We start from the raw sequence: 9,778 nt of genomic DNA, 5'->3' as shown, positions 1-9,778 counted from the left end.
TCGCTATGTTGATCTCTCTCGCTCTCTGGCTTTAACTGAGAGTGGAGAGAGGGGAGAGAGTTGTGGTTGATGGAACGGGTGTAGCGGTTTGCGTTGTTTAGGGTGCGCAGAGAGTCGTGCTTGAAACTACGAGAGTTAGAGAGAGAGGCAGAGAGGGAGAGAGAGATTTAGCGAGAGAGCGAGCGAGGGTTACATAAAGCCCCGTTTAAAAAATATAAAAATAAAAAAATGCAAAATTAATTTACGAATCGATGAATGAAACAAAGTGCCGAATACACCGAGCATCTTCTTGTTTCCACTGATCGTAAAAAAGAGAGAGAGCAGAGATTGAGGAAGTAGAGCAGAGCTTGAAATCTTTCGGGGGGGGGGGCACATAAAGCAAAGCATTTTTTAAAAAACTAAATAATGAACGAAGCAAATTGCCGACTACACCGAGCATTTTTTTTAAAAGAAAATGTAAAGTTAAAGAAAAAAAAACATAAAAAGAGAAAGGGAGAAATAGCACAGATAGAGGCAGTAGAGGGAAATTATAGCGAGGAGAGAGATGGAGAGAGGACGCGCAGAAACAAACAGCAGGGAGAGAGTGAAGAGCTAAAGGGAGAGAGTTGAGAGAGAGAGGAGAGCGTTGGATAGAGCAGAGAGGCAGAAGGAATGGAGAGAGAGAGAGAGTTTGGAATTAAATGGAATTATGCTGCTCATCGGAAAGAACACAAATCCTCGGTGTCACGGCCCAAAAACTGTAACACCTCGTCAGCAGAGAGATAGGGAGAGAGAGGGCGCAGAGGCAGGGAGATGAGGTGAGAGAGATGAGGCAGGGAGATGAGGCAGGGAGATGAGGCAGGGAGATGAGGCAGGGAGATGAGGCAGGGAGGGAGACGTGGGGGGGGGGGGGGGTAGAGAGAGCAACGCATGGCGTGCAATGAGCGCGGTTGAGCGGCACCACCACCACCGCCACCACCACCGCCACCACCGCCACCACCACCGCCACCACCGCCGCCACCACCGCCGCCACCACCGCCGCCACCACCACCGCCACCACCACCACCACCACCGCCGCCGCCGCCGCCGCTGCTGCTGCTGCCGCTCGGCCACAGAGCTGCGTGTGTCGGTGCACGCGCCTAGCATCGCTAAGTGGGTGAGCTGGTGGGTGCGTGGGTGGGTGAGTGAGCTGGTGGGTGGGTGAGCTGGTGGGTGCGTGGGTGGTGAGCTGGTGGGTGGGTGAGCTGGTGGGTGCGTGGGTGAGCTAGTGGATGAGCTGGTGGGTGCGTGGGTGGGTGAGCTAGTGCGTGAGTGGGTGAGCTGGTGGGTGCGTGGGTGATCTGGTGGGTGGGTGAGTGGGTGGGTGAGCTGGTGGGTGCGCGCGTGGGTGGGTGGGTGCGCGTGTGGGTGGGTGGGTGGGTGCGCGCGCGCGCGCGTGGGTGGTGAGTGCGTGGGTGGGTGAGTGGGTGGGTGCGCGCGTGGGTGGATAAACTGGTGGGTGCGTGGGTGGGTGAGTCAGCAGGTAGGGGTGTGAGGGCGGGCACTCGCCCCGTGTCGCGCATCGGTCGAGTGACACCGGGTGGCTGAGTTTCTGTGCAGCTGAGAGCTCAGACGGGGGTAGAGCGAGCGAGCGAGAGCGTGAGAGAGAGTGGGAGCGAGTGAGCGTGAGAGAGAGAGAGAGGGGGTGATGTGAGGAGTATTAGCGGCAGAACCAAGTCAGTCGCTTCTGCACGCCGCTGAGGCAGGTCCTTGTTCGGGGAGAGAAGGAGGGGAGAGAGAGAGAGGAGGAGGGGCGAGGGGGGGAGAAGGGGCGAGGAGGGGGGCGAGGGGGGGCCGTGGTTTGTTGGGTCTCGCGGTCGCCTCCTTCCTTCTGCCAGCGTCTCTCGCCGCCGTCGCGTGGCGAGGCGGTGGCGGAGCCAGGCGAGATGCTGGCGTCCGTGTGGTACGCCAAGAAGATGGGACGGCGCTTCATCAAGAACGTGCGCAAAGCCAAGCAGCTGCGGGTAGGCGCTTCCTTCTCGCTAGCCCCCCCCCCCCCTCTGCCTCCCCCCCCCTGCCCCCCCCCCAGCCCTGCTCCCACCCCCTCCCCCTGCCCCCCCCCAGCCCTGCTCCCACCCCCTCCCCAAGGCCTCGTGCCACCCCCTCGCCCCCCCTCGCCCCCCCCCCCTCCCACAACACTGAACCCCGGAATTGGTGTGAGCTCATTGGGGGGATATGAGCAGCGATGAGTGTTTGAGGTTCGTGACGGTGGTGATGGTGATGATGATGGTGGTGATTATGGAGATGATGATGATGGTGGTGGTGATGATGATGGTGGTGATGATGGTGATGATGATGGTGGTGATGATGATAGTGGTGATGGTGATGATGAGGGTGTTGATGGTGATGGTGGTGAGGGAGATGATGATGAAGGTGATGATGGTGGTCGCGATGGTGATGGTGGTGGTGATGATGATAGTGGTGATGGAGATGATGATGGTGGTGATGAGGGTGGTAATGGTGATGGTAGTGATGATGAGGGTGGTGATGGTGGTGAGGGAGATGTTGATGAAGGTGATGATGGTGGTCGTGATGGTGATGGTGGTGATGATTTTGGTAATGATGCTGGTGATGGTGATGATGGTGGTGATGATGTTGGTGATGAGGGAGATGATGATGGTGGTGATGGTGGTGGTCGTGATGGTGATGGTGGTGATGATGATGGTGGTGATGGAGATGATGATGGTGATGATGAGGGTGGTGAGGGAGATGATGATGAAGGTGATGATGGTGGTCGTGATGGTGATGGTGGTGATGATGTTGGTGGTGATGGAGATGATGATGGTGGTGATGAGGGTGGTAATGGTGATGGTGGTGATGATGAGGGTGGTGATGGTGGTGAGGGAGATGTTGATGAAGGTGATGATGGTGGTCGTGATGGTGATGGTGGTGATGATTTTGGTGGTGATGCTGGTGATGATGATAATGGTGGTGATGATGTTGGTGGTGATGGAGATGATGATATCATGAGGGTGGTGATGGAGATGATGATGGTGATGATGAGGGTGGTGATGGTGATGGTGGTGAGGGAGATGATGATGAAGGTGATGATGGTGGTCGTGATGGTGATGGTGGTGATGATGTTGGTGGTGATGGAGATGATGATGGTGGTGATGAGGGTGGTGATGTTGATGATGACGATGGTGATGATGATAATGATGGTTATAATAATGATGGTGGTGATGGAGATGATAATGATGAAGGTGATGATGATGGTGGTGGTGATGGTGATGATGACGATGATGGTGGTGATTGAGATGATGATGATGGTAATCATGGAGATGATGATGGTGTAATGATGATGGTGATTATGAGGGTGGTGATGGAGATGATGATGGTGATGATGATGACGACGGTGATGGAGATGATGATGGTGGTGATGGAGATAATGATGAAGGTGATGATGGTCGTGATGATGGTCGTGATGATGGTCGTGATGATGCTCGTGATGGTGATGATGGTGGTGGTGATGGAGATAATGATGAAGGTGATGATGATGGTCGTGATGATGATGATGGTGGTGGTGATGAAGGTGATGATAGTGATGATGATGGTGATGATGATTATTATGGTCATGATGGTGTTGATGATGATGATGGTCGTGATTGTGAGAATAATGATTGTGCTGATGATGATGGCGATGATGGAGATGATGATGATGGCGATGATTGTGGTGGTGGTGGTGGTGATGATGATGAGGGTGGTGATGATAGTGATAATGATTGTGCTGTTGATGATGGTGATGATGATGGTGATGATGATGATGATGGTGATGATGATGGTGATGATTGTGGTGGTGGGTGTGCTGTGCGGGTCTTCTTAGGTGCTCTCTGGCGGTAACTTGCCCCCAAAGTCCTCTGTGGGGGCTAAGCCGGGTGAACTGTGCCTTTGTTATGGTCGTGGTGCTGCTGATGATGATGCTGCTAAGTTAGTGGGGAGTTGTGGCGCTCTGGTTAGCGCACCGCGCTGCAAACCCGCCCACCCGAGTTCGATTCCGGCTCACAGCCAACATCGGTGACGAACATAGTCTGAGCAACCGGTCCTGGGCCCCGTCTAGCTCCACTCGGCCTTAAATGAGTACCTCTTACGGCGTGTGACACTGGGGAGACAAAGGTGGCCGGGTGTGATGCTGGCCACAGCACCCTGTCTTGTACCATGCCAGCTTTAATATGTGCTCACGAACAGCACTTGCCCCAGCAGTCAGTTGAAGCTGCAGGGGTGGCTTTGTCTTTGGTGCTGATGATGGTGCGTTAGGCGTTTGGTGGTGGTGATGATGTTAGTGGTGGTGGTGATGTTAGTGGTGGTGGTGGTGGTGGTGGTGATGATGTTAGTGGTGGTGGTGGTGGTAATGATGTTAGTGGTGGTGGTGGTGATGTTAGTGGTGGTGGTGGTGGTGTTAGTGGTGGTGGTGATGATGTTAGTGGTGGTGGTGGTGGTGATGATGTTAGTGGTGGTGTGGTGATGTTAGTGGTGGTGGTGGTGTTAGTGGTGGTGGTGTGATGTTAGTGGTGGTGGTGATGATGTTAGTGGTGGTGTGATGATGTTAGTGGTAGGTGATGATGTTAGTAGTGATGATGTTGTGGGGGTGATGATGTTAGTGGTGGTGGTGATGTTAGTGGTGGTGATGTTAGTGGTGGTGGTGGTGGTGATGTTAGTGGTGGTGGTGGTGATGTCAGTGGTGATGTTAGTGGTAGTGGTGGTGATGTTAGTGGTAGTGGTGGTGATGTTAGTGGTGGTGGTGATGTTAGTGGTGGTGGTGGTGATGTTAGTGGTGGTGGTGGTGATGTTAGTGGTGGTGGTGGTGATGGTGGTGGTGGTCGTGATGATGTTAGTGGTGGTGGTGATGATGTTAGTGGTGGTGGTGATGACGTTAGTGGTGGTGGTGGTGATGTTAGTGGTGGTGGTGATGATGTTAGTGGTGGTGGTGATGATGTTAGTGGTGGTGGTGGTGATGTTAGTGGTGGTGATGTTAGTGGTGGTGGTGTTAGTGGTGGTGGTGGTGATGTTAGTGGTGGTGGTGGTGTGATGATGTTAGTGGTGGTGGTGGTGATGTTAGTGGTGGTGGTGTTAGTGGTGGTGGTGGTGATGTTAGTGGTGGTGGTGATGTTAGTGGTGGTGGTGGTGATGATGTTAGTGGTGGTGATGTTAGTGGTGGTGGTGATGTTAGTGGTGGTGGTGATGTTAGTGGTGGTGGTGGTGATGATGTTAGTGGTGGTGGTGGTGATGTTAGTGGTGGTGGTGATGTAGTGGTGGTGGTGGTGATGTTAGTGGTGGTGGTGATGTTAGTGGGTGGTGGTGGTGATGTTGTGGTAGTGGTGGTGATGTTAGTGGTAGTGGTGGTGATGTTAGTGGTAGTGGTGGTGATGTTAGTGGTGGTGATGTTAGTGGTAGTGGTGGTGATGTTAGTGGTGGTGGTGGTGATGTTAGTGGTGATGGTGATGTTAGTGGTGGTGATGTTAGTGGTAGTGGTGGTGATGTTAGTGATGGTGGTGGTGATATTAGTGGTGGTGGTGGTGATATTAGTGGTGGTGGTGATGTAGTGGTGGTGGTGATGTTAGTGGTGGTGGTGATGTTAGTGGTGGTGGTGGTGGTGGTGATGTTAGTGGTGGTGATGTTAGTGGTGGTGGTGGTGGTGATGTTAGTGGTGGTGGTGGTGGTGATGTTAGTGGTGGTGGTGATGTTAGTGGTGGTGGTGATTTTAGTGGTGGTGGTGGTGGTGTTAGTGGTGGTGGTGATGTTAGTGGTGGTGATGTTAGTGGTGGTGGTGGTGATGGTAGTGGTGGTGGTGGTGATGTTAGTGGTGGTGGTGATGTTAGTGGTGGTAGTGATGTTAGTGGTGGTGGTGGTGGTGGTGATGTTAGTGGTGGTGGTGGTGATGTTAGTGGTGGTGGTGGTGATGTTAGTGGTGGTGATGTTAGTAGTGGTGGTGGTGTTGTTAGTGGTGGTGGTGATGTAAGTGGTGGTGGTGGTGATGTAAGTGGTGTGGGTCGCGGTAGCGTAGTGGTCAGCACGCTACGCAATGAAGCCGGCGACCCGAGTTCAATTCCCGCCCACGGCCAACACCGGTGACGATTATCTGAACCGGTCCCGGGCCTCGACTAGGTCGACTCAACTTCAAATGAGTCTCTGGTGCGGTGTTTACGCATCAGAGGTCGCAAACGGGTTTTGATTCCTTACCCGTACCCGGCCGCACCAGGGTCGCAAACGGGTACCCGTACCCGGCCGTACCCGTACCCTACCCGTACCCGTACCCTACCCGTACCCGGCCGGGTACCTGATTGCGACCTCTGGGATGAAGCCATGTTGCAGGTGCGGGTGGGTTGATTCTAGGAACTTGAATTGTGAGAAGAGACAAGACGTTGGGAAATGAGTGACAAACGGTTACTCACCAGTTACTCACGGCCTACCCGTACCCGTACCCGGCCCCACCAGGGTCGCAAACGGGTACCCGTTCCCCGGCCGGGTACGGGTAGCCGGGTATCGGGTAGGGTACGGGTATAGGGTACCCGGTTGCGACCTCTGTTTACACATCGCCACTGGGGAGACAAAGGCGGCCGGGTGTGGCGCATGCCACCCACTCGCTCAGTCTTCATAAGGGCTACTCGCTAACAGCACTTGCCCCAACAGTCTGCTGCAGGCAATACGGAGGATGTTTTACCTTTGATGGAAGTGGTGCAAGTGATGCTTATTGTTAGTGGGTGGTCATCCTGGTGATGTTAGTGCTGGTGATGTCAGCGACACACGTGATGTTTTTGTTACTGGTGGTGATGGTTGGCAGTGATCGCGTGATGATGGAAGTGTTTGCTGTGATATCAAATCCGAGCGAGACGGCACGAGAGATGTTGCTGAGACAGAGAGGAGAGAGAGACCCAGTTAGGTAAGAGACAGAGTAGATAGATGCAGACTCGTGATACAGACCTCGTGATAAACGAGAGGAGAGAGACATACTAGAGATAAAGACCTTGTGACACACGAGATGAGAGAGACACAGACTCGTGATACAGACCTCGTGAGAGACGAGATGAGAGAGACACAGACTCGTGGTACAGACCTCGTGACACTCGAGATGAGAGAGACACAGACTCGTGATACAGACCTCGTGATTCACGAGATGAGAGATACACAGACTCGTGATACAGACCTCGTGACACACGAGATGAGAGAGACACAGACTCGTGGTACAGACCTCGTGACACACGAGAGGAGAGAGACACAGACTCGTGGTGCAGACCTCATGATACACGAGAGGAGAGAGACACAGACTCGTGGTACAGACCTCGTGAGAGACGAGAGGAGAGAGACACAGACTCGTGATACAGACCTCGAGAGAGACGAGATGAGAGAGACACAGACTCGTGATACAGACCTCGTGATACACGAGATGAGAGAGACACAGACTCGTGATACAGACCTCGAGAGAGACGAGATGAGAGAGACACAGACTCGTGATACAGACCTCGTGACACACGAGATGAGAGAGACACAGACTCGTGATACAGACCTCGTGATACACGAGATGAGAGAGACACAGACTCGTGATACAGACCTCGTGATACACGAGATGAGAGAGACACAGACTCGTGATACAGACCTCGAGAGAGACGAGATGAGAGAGACACAGACTCGTGATACAGACCTCGTGACACACGAGATGAGAGAGACACAGACTCGTGATACAAACCTCGTGACACACGAGAGGAGAGAGACACAGACTCGTGATACAGACCTCGTGAGAGACGAGAGGAGAGAGACACAGACTCGTGATACAGACCTCGTGACACACGAGATGAGAGAGACACAGACTCGTGATACAGACCTCGAGAGAGACGAGATGAGAGAGACACAGACTCGTGATACAGACCTCGTGATACACGAGATGAGAGAGACACAGACTCGTGATACAGACCTCGAGAGAGACGAGATGAGAGAGACACAGACTCGTGATACAGACCTCGTGACACACGAGATGAGAGAGACACAGACTCGTGATACAGACCTCGTGATACACGAGATGAGAGAGACACAGACTCGTGATACAGACCTCGTGATACACGAGATGAGAGAGACACAGACTCGTGATACAGACCTCGAGAGAGACGAGATGAGAGAGACACAGACTCGTGATACAGACCTCGTGACACACGAGATGAGAGAGACACAGACTCGTGATACAAACCTCGTGACACACGAGAGGAGAGAGACACAGACTCGTGATACAGACCTCGTGAGAGACGAGAGGAGAGAGACACAGACTCGTGATACAGACCTCGTGACACACGAGATGAGAGAGACACAGACTCGTGATACAGACCTCGAGAGAGACGAGATGAGAGAGACACAGACTCGTGATACAGACCTCGTGAGAGACGAGAGGAGAGAGACACAGACTCGTGATACAGACCTCGTGATACACGAGATGAGAGAGACACAGACTCGTGATACAAACCTCGTGACACACGAGAGGAGAGAGACACAGACTCGTGATACAGACCTCGTGAGAGACGAGAGGAGAGAGACACAGACTCGTGATACAGACCTCGTGACACACGAGATGAGAGAGACACAGACTCGTGATACAGACCTCGAGAGAGACGAGATGAGAGAGACACAGACTCGTGATACAGACCTCGTGACACACGAGAGGAGAGAGACACAGACTCGTGATACAGACCTCGTGAGAGACGAGAGGAGAGAGACACAGACTCGTGGTACAGACATCGTGAGAGACGAGATGAGAGAGACACACACCTGGTGATACAGGGTGGAGACTAATTGTCAAGTTGATGCTCACGACCGATCGGCGTTGATTGGGAAGTCGCGAGCCGCTATCTGCGCCGTCCTCCCTCATCACGGCGAGTCCGGGCTTCCCTTGGGCTGCTTGGGTCTCTCGACTTTTCCTTCGTTCGCCTCGTGCCTCCACTGACCCCCCCCCCACCCACTGTCTAGACCAAGGCAACAAGCTTCGTGAGCAATCTGAGTCTAGCGGCGGTGATGCACTTGTTGTGAACACGTGCCGACGGCTGCTTTGACGGATATGACCCCCCACCCTCCCTCTCTACCCCCTCCTCACCTTCCTTACCCCCCCCTCCTCACCTCCCTACCCCCCCACCTTACCCCACACCCCCTCCTTACCCCCACCCACCTCCCTACCCACCCTCCCCCCCCTCACCTCCCTACCCTCCCTCACCTCCCTACCCCGTCCTCACCTCCCTACCCCCCCTCACCTCCCTACCTGATCCAGCCGAACAAAAGCTGTTTAGGCATGCGGTGGCTGAGCATGCGGGCTACATGACCCAGCCAACGCAGCCTTGCCTGCCGTAGGAGCTCACCGATGGGACTTTGCCCAGATCTTTCAAGGATTTGCGAGCTCCTCACACAATCCAGCCTGGTTAAACCGAGGATGGATCGTAGACAGGCCAGCCTGAATGTTTCTAACCGGCGAAGATGCTCCATTAGGGCGGTCCAGGTTTCGCAAGCGTAGAGAAGGGAGGGAATGACCGTGGCCGAGAAGAACTCTACACACACACTCACTAGCACGCGTTGTTACCGTGCTGTTACCGTGCTGTTACCGTGCTGGTACCGTGCTGTTACCGTGCTGTTACCGTGCTGTTACCGTGCTGTTACCGTGCTGGTACCGTGCTGTTACCGTGCTGTTACCGTGCTGGTACCGTGCTGTAGATGGGGGGTGGGGGTCGAGGAATGTGAAGTCTTCAACCTCTACTCAGTCTGACACCTTGAGATCAATACTAATAATTATTAT

The sequence above is a fragment of the Lethenteron reissneri genome, chromosome 58 (assembly GCF_015708825.2).
Source record: "Lethenteron reissneri isolate LAM-NWPU_2019-01 chromosome 58, ASM1570882v1, whole genome shotgun sequence".
NCBI classification, from domain to species: Eukaryota; Metazoa; Chordata; class Hyperoartia; order Petromyzontiformes; family Petromyzontidae; genus Lethenteron; species Lethenteron reissneri.
This window is presented reverse-complemented; position numbering follows the sequence as displayed.